Genomic DNA, 12,683 nt, shown 5'->3' with positions numbered 1-12,683 from the left:
GTGTAAAACAAACAGCACCAGGAGCTCTAGATTCAAGGACCTGAATCTTGCCTGAGATATGAATAAAACATGCTAGAGAGACCAATATGTGTCTCAAAGGATCCCCACATTGTTGGAACAGAGTTCATCACTGACCCTTTTCAAGTGAAACCTTGATCATTGGATGAGAAATCATACATTCACCCACAGTCTGACTCCCCTGTCTCTGATGGACAGAGGCTGACAGTAAGTTAACTAATCCCAAACTAACACCTTCCTACATAACCCTTAGCTATCGCCTTACTAACACACTCCCACCATATAGGCATTCTATGTATGTACTCATGGACAAAACTGTCTTGGTTTGCATGATTAGGTTTATATAGACCCTGCTGGTCGATAGCCTAGTACAAACCTATGAGCCTATCAGCCTATGAATGCCATGCATCAACAACTTATCTGGCAGATTAGATTTAATGCTTTTGATTATCCAGATCTCAACAAAACAAAATATCAACAGTTTTCATTAGCTAAAATAACTACTGTATTAAACTATTTATTTTTAACTAATATGTAATTTTAAACAATTCCATGGCAACATAGTGTCTTTTGTGAATTATAAACTGACTTTTTATTGGATAATTGATTGTTAGGACTTTAGCCGATTGGAATAAGAGGACTAATAATGATGTAATACATTGTATGTATTTATGTCTTTATTGAACTTGTGAAGCCTGACTGAAGAAGTTTGTACATTTGTAAAAGAGTACAGAAATGCTTACCATTTGTTTATTGTTTAAATAAAAAGTTTGTAACCAATATTTCTGAATCTGCCATGATTTTTTGTTTTCATTTATTCTGTGGCTATTCCATTATCATCAATACTGAATGTATCTGAATGCATTATAGTACAAGGAGCCATTATAATATCTGAGTACCTTAAAGTATTCTTAACAGTCTGAATTCTATGCAGTTTGTACATCAACCAGCTCCAGTGGGAAGGAAGGATGATGCCCTCACTATGTCCCAGTTAACGAGAGACTAGTTAGTTGCTTGAATATGTGATAGAGTTTCCAAACAAGAAAATCTTACCTTAAAAGGTAAGACACCCTTGATCACTATAAGTAAAAAACTAAGAGCTCTCATAAAATCATCCAAAGCAAATTTTGAGAGAAAAATAGCTAAAGACTCAAAAGACAATCATAAGGCCTTCTTTAGCTATGTTAGAAACCTGGGAGGAAACTCCCAGATATGCTCAGAACTAGTTCAAAATGATGTGAAGATTACTGATCCTACAGACATTGCCAACATACTGGCTGACAGGTTCAGTGCAAACTCCCCCCAAAGGAGAGATATCTATACCAAGCGATTGCAGCCCCCAAACATCTCCAACGCCCCAAGTGAGAACTGCCAAAGCAAAACACAGCATCCATGGGACCTGATGGTGTCCCCCGCCAGGCTCCACAACCAACGAGAATTAAACCCACAGCTAGGACAGCTGTTTAATCATAGTCTTACCTCGAGTGGCGCACTGCAACTGTGGTCCCACTTCACAAAGGCGGTGCCTCCACCGACCCTGAAATTACCGCCCATAAGCTTGACAAGCCTTATCTGCAAAGCCATGGAGAGGATCATAATGGACCTCATAAATAAAGACATAGGGAATTTGCAGACTTTGGATCCATCCCAGTTTGGCTTTGTCAAAGGCAGATCATGCCTTCTAAACTTGGTTGACTTTTTCGAAACAGTCACCAAAGCCATTGATGAGGGAAAGGCAGTCCATACAGCCTACCCTCGATCTGGCGAAGGCCTTCGATACAATACCCCACTCAGGTATCATTGAAAAACTCATCAGCTTAAATGTTAACCCATACATTACAAGATGGGTGCAAACTGGCTGAATGACAGAACCCACAGGGTCAGAGTTGCTGGCGCCATGTCAGACTCAAAGCCTGTCACAAGTGGTGTACCACAGGGCTCAGTCCTGGGCCCACTCTTGTTTGGCATCTACTTTTCAAGTACAAGCAAACACAGGAGGGTTATGGCTGACAAAGTTTGCAGATGACTGCAAACTGGCCATAGTAGAAAACACATCTGACACAGATATCCTTCAGAAGGGTCTCACAGAAGCGGATAACTGGTGCCAGAGCCATGGCTCAAAGTTAAATGCCAAAAATGCATAGTCATACCCTTCGGGAAAAACAAGGTTACCCTAGCTACCAAATAGGTGGCAATCCACTGAGCACAGAAGAAGTTATCAGGGACCTGGGGACCCAGGTTGATAGTAGTCTGTCATTCGACACCCATGTAGCTAAAGTAGTTAGGAAGACCTTCTACATTGCCCACCTTATCATGAAGGGATTCTCATCTAGATCAAGGAGGTCATAGTCTCCTATACTCATCACTCATCAGACCAATGATTGAGTACAATGCCCCATTCGAATGTATCTGACCCGACACTTGCAGCAGCTGGAGAGGCCACAAAGTTCCTCACCAAAAGGATAAAGGGTCTCAAACATCTGTCCTATGCTGCCCGACTGAAAGAACTCCAGCTCTATTCAGTTGCTTACCTGCTCAGAGGTGATCTTTGCCTAACATACAAGGCCACGCCAAACCCAGATTTGATGAATATGCTTCACCTCAAAAATCTAGATCCGCCAGAGCCACAAGGGCGGAGACTTAAACCTCGACACGCTATTAATAGGACGTGCTGGAGGGATAGATTCATCACCCAAAGACTCCCTATGCTGTGGAATAATATCCCGGTATATGTGAGGCAGAGCACCTCGCTGGCCTTGTTCAAGAGAAATCTTGACCAATGGATGGGAGATCGCAGATATACCCCAGGGATTACCTCAGTGTCACTGCTCAACAGAGGCACAGCAAAATAATGGGTATAGTTCCCCATACTAAAGGGGTGGCGTAAGCCACAAAACTATGGGCTAGGCTTGTAAATGCCCTCGGGCAGATAGCCTAGTATGAACCTATGAACCTATGAACCTATGAATAGATGTGCCTAGTTGGAGAAACTGTTGGGAGGCCAGGCCCTTGCAACACTCCAATCTCTCAGACAAGGGGATGGGCTGTAACTGCAGTAACAAGGCTGAGCACCATTGCACAACAGCAACAAGAACACCCCTGTGCATCTCAACACCAAGTGGCCTCCATATGTTCTACATATGCTTATCCTGAAGATTCAAGGCAGAGCAACACATGTTGTATGCACAATTTGTGCCAGCCCAGCATTAGTGGTATACAGTGCACCTGCATGACTTATGTTATATGCACACTTTGTGGCAGCCCAGCATCAGTGGAATGCAACACAACTGCATGGCCTATAGGCCTATGTTGTATGCACACTTTGTGCCAGCCCAGCATCAGTGGTATGCAGCACAACTGCATGACTTATGGGCATATGTTGTATGCATACTTTGAGCCAGCCTAGCATCAGTGGTATTCAGCACACCTGCATGGCCTTCAGTTAGCAGTAACTGGACCAATCTAAATGGCAATATAAAAAGAGAGGTAAAGTATGAATTCACTGCTGGCAACTGTTCATTTAACTGCTGCTACTGTAAAGCACAATGAATGAGGCAAGAATATTGGATCTCTATTGAAATTTTGACACTAAAAAAGGACTGGAAATGCAGGAATACAACAAATATCAAACATCACTCTACCCCTTTAAACATCTTTTTTGTAGGGGGAACTCATCTGTTCCTCCTGTTATGGGAGGTAAGCCTCCCACGCCTTCTGAAGTTATGTACACTAACTCCAAGATCACAATGCCTGTGAAAAAAGGGCTATTCTGACAAATGGCAGTCTCAGACTTAGTATATGCAAGTCTGATTTTTTTGGCCATTCAGTCTCTGCATTACAAGACTTGCTAACGTGGGTCCCAACACTTCAAATTGCCTCTCAAAATGTCTGCCTTTTATGGGTGGAATCACCTGCCAGAGAAATGCATCACATCACATATTATACATATACACATGACACTGTGGATAAAATGGTGCTGTTCCATTACTGAAACAAATTATCAATACCATCACTGAAGATATTCAGCTGTCAATATCTGTTCCCATACCCATGTTGCACTGCCTTCCTGTCCAGGTCATCATCTGCTACTTAAAGAAAATTATAAGGCTTGAAAAATGTACCTGAACATGGTCCTACTACTTGTACCAGTGTGCAGCAAAGTATTTTTATCATATAGGTATTACCCAATGCGGGTACTGCATTTGATGTTGCTGGACAAATTCTAAGAACTTATGGTTTGTTCACTGATAGAGTTGCCATGATTAATGTCATTTCAACTGTGGCAATCCACTCACTATGACTAATGTTAGCATGGTGTAAGTTTATTTACTTGTATTTATTTTCCAGTGTAGAGCACTGATTTCCAGTGACCATTTTCCAACTCAGCCTGGAAGCAGTGTCTGGTTAAGTGACTTGCTCAGTCACCCAGTTAGACAATGGAGACTGAGAGAATCAAACCTTGCACCACTGTACCACAGGAAAGAACTTGTTAATATCTCCTTAGTCCTCTGAGCCAAGTGTCAGGCAAGTAAGTTTAACTATCCAACACGCTTCTGTGGCACAAAAAGATTCTAGGACATGGAAAAGATTGCTGCTTTATATCCCATTCGCAGGAATCCTGCATGTCACACTGGCAGTATGACTAATGTTATGAACAGAATTACATGCACATCTTATAAGTGGCATTCCATGTATATATGCAACAACTTCTGGATGTAATACCCTGTACAGGAATAAGAGAGGAGGGTTCAGTGCACATTACCTGCTTGAATGCCTGATATTCATAGGTTCATAGGTTCATAGGTTCATAGGTTCATACTAGGCTATCTGCCCTAGGGCATTTATAAGCCTAGCCAGAATGTGTTTGGCTTTCGCCACCCATTTTAAATTTATTTTGCTATGCCCTTTTCGAGAGTTAGTATACTGTGCCTCTGTCTAACAGTGACACAGAAGTGATACCAGGGTAAACCTACGATCTTCCATCCACTCATCAAGATTCCTCTTGAAGAGAGTCAATGAGGGACTCTGCCTAACCTGGACTGGGATTTTATTCCAGAGTGAAGGGAGCCTCTGGGTTATGAATCTGTCCCTCCAGCATGTCCTATTTATTTCTGTGCTGAGGTTCAAGTCTCTCGAGCGTAGCTCGATGGGATTTGGATTTTCTGAGGTGCAGCATGTCCATTAATTCCGGGTTGGACATGGCTTTAAACGTCAGGCACAGATCGCCTCTGAACAGGCGGTATGCCACTGAGTAGAGCTGGAGTTTCTTTAACCGGGCAGCATATGGCATCTGTTTGAGCCCTTTGATCCTCTTGGTGAGGTACTTTTGGTTTCTTTCCAGTTGCTGCAGGTGTCTGGTAAGGTACATCCCAAAAGGGGCATTGTACTCAATTATGGGCCTGATGAGGGATGAGTAAAGAGGCACGATGACCTCCCCTGATCTAAATGTGAATCCCTTCATGATGAGGTGGGCTATATAAAATGTTTTTCTAACCACTTTGGCCACGTGGTTGTCAAATGAGAGATTGCTATCAACATGGGTCCCCAGGTCCCTAATTACTTCTTCTGTACTTAATGGATTACCACCTATGTGGTAATTTGTGGGCACTTTGTTTTTGCCAAAGGGGATGACTATACACTATTTGGCATTTAGCTTGAGGCTATGGCTCTGGCACCAGTTGTCTGTTTCTATGAGGCCCTTTTGGAGGATGCTTGTGTTGGCTGGAGAGTCGATTATGGCGCCCAGTTTGCAGTCATCTGCGAACTTGGTCAGCCACAGTCCTTCCGTGTTGGCCTGTACCTCCGAGAAATATATACCGAACAAGAGAGGTCCCAGGACTGAGCCTTGTGGGACACCACTTGTAACTGGTTTGGAGTCTGACATGGCTCCAGCAATTCTAACCATGTGGGTTCTGTCCTTGAGCCAGTTTGCAATCCATCTAGTGACATAGGGGTTTATATTTAAGCTAGTGAGCTTATCTATAATGCCCGAGTGGGGTATTGTATCGAAGGGTTTTGCGAGGTCCAGGTAGGCTGTGTGGACCACCTTCCCCTCGTCAATGGCCTTGGTGACTGTTTCAAAGAAATCAACCAGGTTTAAGAGGCAGGATCTGCCCTTAACAAAGCCGAACTGGGTAGGATTCAGTGTTTGTAGGTCCCCAATATCTTTATTTATGAGGTCCATGATGATCCTTTCCATAGCTTTGCAGACCAAGCTAGTCAGGCTTATGGGGCGATAGTTTCCAGGATCCGTTGAGGCACCACCTTGATGGAGAGGGACCACTGTTGCTGTACGCCACTCTTTGGGCACATATCCTGTAGTAAGGCTGAGATTGAACAGTAGTTTTATGTTTGGGTTTAGCTCTTCTTGGAGTTCATGTAGGACGAGCCCGGGACACCATCTGGTCCCACTGATGTTGTGTTTTTGCTTTGGAGAGGGCGGCTCTTACCTGAGCATCTGAGATGTCAGGGGCAGCACTCTGCTGGGATAGATATTTGCCCTTTGGTGGGAGGGGAGAAGTTTGCGCTGAACCTGTCAGCTAGGATGTTGGCAATGTCTGTGGGTTTGGTGTATTTTTTGTCATTTTGGACTAATTCTGAGCATATCTGGGAATTACCACCCAGGTTCCTAACATAACTAAAGAAAGCCTTGTGATTATCCTTAGTGTCCTGTGCAATTTTTCTCTCGAAGCTGGCCTTAGACAATTTTATGTGTGCCAGTAGTTTTTTGCTAATACTGATCAGTGATGCCTTCCATTTTTGGGATTTTGCTCTATCATTTAGTAGCTTCCTCCTTCTATTGTATAGTTTGTTTATGGCTGGGGTCCACCAGACAGGACGCCTGCCTTTGGAGGATTGGGTCTTGGTTTTATTTGGGATCCCATGCTCCATGCATTCCTGAAGGTGTTCATAGACTGCGTTTATAAAGCATTCTGCAGTCTGGGCCACATTTTCCACAGGCCCGCGGCGTTAAAGGATTCCACCTCAGTTTTGAGGAGTGTGAAATTTGCTTTAGAGAAGTTTTTCACTGTGGTTTTCTGTGCAGGGGGTGGGGTTGGGATGTGAATATCCAGTGAGATTAGTTTATGGTCTGATCTTACCAGTGAGGGATACACTTCTGGTCTGGAGCATAGAGTCCCCATGTTGGTGATGATCAGGTCCAGTATGTTTTCCCCTCTTGTGGGAGTGGTAACAAGTTGTTCCATAGCATTTGAGTTTATAAATTCTAGGAACCTTTGGGCTAGGGTGTTGGAGCTAGAGTAATGCTCCCAGTCTATGTTTGGGTAGTTGAAGTCGCCCAATATAATGGTGTTTGGAGAGACCTTCATATTTTCCAGTGTTCTCAGGAAGGCCGGGTGGGGTTCCTGGGTTTGGGAGGGTGGTCTGTAGCAGGCTATAAACTGGAAGGTAGTTTTACCCTCTGTTAGTTGCACATGGATAGTCTCTGATGCTTCGTGCTTTGCCACCAACCTGGAGGTGTGGATATCTTTGATGAATATCGATACTCCCCCTCCTTTTGTGGTTCGGTCCAAGTTCTGGGGCCGAAAAGCATGATATGAGGTATAACCTGGTAGTGCTGGGGTGCTCTAGGGAGCCCTGAACCAGGTTTCTGTTACTGCACAGATATCGATGTTCTCCATGCTAAGGAGAGTTTCGAGTGCGTGCATCTTGAGGTTTAGACTTCTGGCATTGAGTAGCATTACTCTTAGTTTTTTATCCCTTGTGATACCTATGGAGGTGGGTTTGTCTTTTGAGCCTTGCCTAAAAAAGGCACTATGGGGGTAGCAAGAGCCTTTGCCAATATCCGAAAGCCCAGGGTGACAGGTGCAAGCCATCCCTAGCGAAGCATCGTGGCTTGTCGAACATATCATCCCAAGCTGACAGGCATTGGATCCCCTTTGAATGACACCAGTACTTAAGCCAATTGTTGAAATTGATCATCTTGTCTTCATATTGTGGCATCATTCTTGGTGAGGGTAAGATGCTACTCAAGGTCAGGGTCATACTGGCCTGGGCTACATGCTCAGAGAGCTCCTTTATGTCTCTTTTCATGTAGTCCAGGGAGGTACGTCTCAGGTCATTCACACCAGCATGGACAATGACTGAGTCATATTTGTACTTGCCTTGGAGTGACCTGAGTGCTTGTGTTATGTGGCGGATCCTAGTGCCCGACAGGCTGCTCACCGTGACCCTCTCCTTGTTCAGCCTGGTGAGCGGGATGTCAGTGTGCCTGATGATAGAGTCACCTGTTACAAGTGATGTAGGTCAAAGAGACACAGGCTGCTGACATAAAGCTGCTAACAATATATATATTGCCCTCTGGAGTCAGAAATACTTTGCTGAGTGGCCATAGACATGCATTATCTTTTCAGTTGCACTCATGACAGATGATACATCAGCTGTGGTCACTGTCCTTGGTTAAGCTGTACTCTTACTGCCAGTATGTGATAACCTCTGTGGCTATCCCCCTCAGTAATCACAACAAAGATGTGCCAACATCACAACAACCTTTAAGGATGGTGTTCATTTCTATGTTGTCACCAAGTGCAGGAAGGAATTCTTCATGTGGCAAAGTTGGGTGAACTGTGTTTGCCAACCACCCATGTTTCATTTTCTGGTTGATGATACATGCTGCTTGTGGACCTTATTTTGCATGCCAGTTAACCTACAGTGCCAAACAATAATAATGTGGCTATGATCTCCCACAACATTTAGGTCACATATGACTTGTTTCTACATCAACTAATGGGAAAAGTGCTGCCCTCACCTGCCATAAAGATGCTCGGTCTTGTTTTTGGCCTTTAGCTGTGCTACTGTCTCCCTTATTTAATTAAATTTGTACATTTTTGTGTGCCCTCTACCTCACTGTGCACCATCTATCATCATTTTGGCATCTGTGGACAGAAGTGACATGCTTACTTTCCTGCCAGTGATCATTAGCATACTTTTCCAAACAAATACAAAACAGAACAGAGGGCCAGCTATTTTATAGCTATACTACCCAGAATTTAGTGCTATTATGTCAACTGTTGGACACTGCATCATCAGTATGGTGCACTAGGGGGGAAAGCCCTCATCCATTACTCCGGTGCTGACAAGTCACACCCAACTCTTATAGCAACTGCATGAACAGACAATGACAAGTAGGAGAAAGAAACTACATTAACAGGCATTTTTTATATCACAAGCCTCACTGCACATATCTATGGACAATTTTACAGTTACCAATCCACCTATCACATGTCTTTGGGATTTGAGAAGAAAGTAGAGTACTCAGACAAAACCTCTGCAAACTCATGGAAAACATACAGAAGCCACACAGAATGCACCACAGCTTTGAATCAAACCAGAAAACCTCCTGCTGTTAGACTAATATGCTTCTCACTGGACCAAGTGGTACCACAGAGATCAATAGATAGCCAAAACACAGTGACAATTACCACAGCACTTTTAACAGCAAGATGATGGCTGTCTGCCAAACATATGCATCCGACCCTAGAAAAATAAACAAAGTATCAGAAATGTCACATTTTTCCTTGACACTCCAACATAATATCAATAGATGAATTTTTCAGAAATGACATAATGTGATGCTGGAATTAATTAATTATTGATGAAAAGATTATTGTTTTATAATTAAGATGCATAAACTATCTTAATCTTTCCTTTCTTAAATAAAACAGTAGCTGATCTGGAAACATCTTGTAATGTAATTTTCATCTAGTGGAAAGGAATTGTTTCTCTTGCAGAAAGTGTAGCAACTGATTCCCATTAAACTCACAAAACATGAAGAAGTGCCATAAAAATAAAAGAAAAGGAAAATGGGTGTGTTAGAGAAGACGTTTCTCATGGGGCGAGGTACTACAAGTTTCTGTAATTCATCATATTGGCTAATTCCCACCTTTGCCTCAAATAACATAGGTCATCTTCAGTTCAAGTAACATTCCAGGATATGCACAGAACCAGCATCGTGGATCTATAAGACAGATATCAATTCAGAAGCAACATTTTTCTTCATTTAATTATAGAGAAAGTACTATTATTGTACAATAGCTTTCAGGCTTACAATAGCAAGCAAAAATGAGTTTAAAAATTAGTAGGGATGTCTGAGGCTGGATGTACTCTATAGCAAATTGTTACATCTGAAAGATCAGAACAACTCAAATCTGTGCAGGAGTGAAAATACTGTACAGAATGTGATTGTGATAAAAAATGGGTATTATACAACAACCCCTAATTAATATTCCAAAATGTGCACTCTGATTGGTCAGCTTGCACATTGTAAATCAGAGTTATAGTAATGGAAAAAGGTCCAGTCACCCGGACTTTTTCCATTAGTATGACTCTTTTTTTACAGCAACAGAGAACGCAAGATCTCCGTTGCTTTTTACACACTGTTTTGCTATGTTAAACGAGTTTAACATAGCGAGACAGCTTCAAAAAAAGTAATGGAGATCTTCCTATCACCGTTACTTTTTTAAAGGTGTCTCGCTGTGTTAAACTCCTTTAACATAGCGAGACAGTGTTTAAAAAGCAACGGAGATCTTGGTTTCTCCGTTGCTTTTTTCAAAACTGTCTTGCTGTGTTAAATGCATTTAACATAGCGAGACAGCTTTAAAAAAGCAACGGGGATTCTCCATTGCTTTTTTTAAAAGCTGTCTCGCTATGTTAAACTCCTTTAACATAACGAGACAGTTTATAAAAAGCAATGGAGATCTTGCTTTCTCCATTGCTTCCACCCACAGCTCTGATGTACTGCGCAAGCACACACATGTGCAGTACATCAGAACTGCCACAGAATACCAGACAGCTGCAGAAGGTCAGCAAGGAGGCATTATACAATGCCATTATTTAAGAAAAGTAATTATTTTTTTTCTTAAATAATGTCATTGTATAAAAGCAATAACCCACTTCTGGGTGTGGGTAATGCTGGATTTACCCACGGTTGTCTTTGTTTGGCCACTCAGGCTTCGCCCTCGTGACCAAACCACACCAACCATGGGTAAATCCTGCATTACCCACACCAAGGCATGGGTTATTGCTATAATATCTTGTGAAATTGGTAACTTAGAAATGGCATTGGTATGAGAAAGAGGTGTTGCACAAAAATGACTTTAAAGGAAAAGTATAAACATTTTGATTTCAGAAAGACAATGAATGTGCATGGCTAGCAAAATCATTGATGGAAATTACAATAATAAATATCTGGACACTATAAAATAAAAAATAATCCCACAGTAAAATTGCCAATTGCCAAGACAAGATGGTGACCACAAAATGCTAAGGTAAAGGAGAAAAGCTGCACATAATAGATGTGATGCTGTTTTGAAGTTGTTTGCAATGCAAGGACATTCTATATTTATGAAAAAAAAACTTGTAAAAATTGAACTGGCTAGAATTAGTTTTTAAGATATGCATAAATATCTCAGAAGGCCAATACAGGCACATAGAAAAGAAATTATGTGTTACTGACCTAACTCAAAGTAGACAGACACAAGCTTTATTTCCTGGAGTTGGATGCTACTAAGAAAAATATAAAACAAATTACATATTCAAGCTCATATGTACAAAGAAGCAAATAACTAGAAACAAGGGCATGCAAAAGTGTAATAACTTTCAACATTTTTACAAGTGTACAGGGAAATGTGAAATATATTTACGTCTATGAATAGGTACTTTGACAGAGGTATAGTTGGGTTGTTTCTATCCTTAAACTGAATGAACATTTTTGCTTATTTATTATTTTGCTTTATATACTTTGTAGCTTTTATGTTTTATTATAATGTTTATTTAGTTAGTGCCAAAAGCAATCATCAGAGTGGTGCCTCCTTCAACCTGAAAACCCAAAGTTGGAGAGAATGAATGAATGAAATGAATGAATGAAATAATGTATGAATAAATAACTAAATTAATAAATAAATGAAAGGTGCAGGGCAAAACAGCCCTTCCAATCTGAAATACACACACACACACACACACACACACACACACACACACACACACACACACACACACACACACACACACTCAAAAGCAGGTGAGTACATTCATTTAAGAAGCTACAGTATTAGTTTTGGCTGTTTAAATGGCTGCCGCTACTGCACTCACACCCAAGAGACATTTTTAGGGTAATGATTACACTTCCTAAAAGCTTATAACAGTTTACAGCCAAGCCAAACACCCCCTTTGCTCCTCCCAGTCCACAATACTGAAAGTAAATGAGACATAGGTTCATTTGTAGGTACTAGGCTATCGGCCATGGGGCCTATACAAGCCCAGCCAAAAAGGTACCCTGGCTTTTGCCACCCAAGAAAATTGTTTTCCTGTGCCACTGTCGAGCAGAGCCACAGAAGTGATCCCCAGGGTGAATTTCCTATTTCCCATCCAATCATCAAGATTTTTCTTGAAGAGTGCTAATGAGGAGCTTTGTTTGATATAGGTAGGTAGTTTATTCCAGAGTATGGGAAGTCTCTGGGACAGGAATCTATCCCTCTGGCATGTTCTGTTTATTGTGGTGACAAGGTTTAGTTCCCTAGAACGTGTAGCTCGGACAGATTGGGATTTCTTTAAGTGGAGCATGTCAAACAGCTCTGGGTTTGACATAGCTTTGTATGATAGGCAGAGATGACCTCTGAGTAGGCAATATGCGATGCAGTAAAGCTGGA

The sequence above is a fragment of the Protopterus annectens genome, chromosome 1.part1, assembly GCF_019279795.1.
Source record: "Protopterus annectens isolate FY-2018-M chromosome 1.part1, PAN1.0, whole genome shotgun sequence".
Taxonomy (NCBI): domain Eukaryota; kingdom Metazoa; phylum Chordata; order Ceratodontiformes; family Protopteridae; genus Protopterus; species Protopterus annectens.
Note: the sequence above shows the minus strand (reverse complement) of the source record.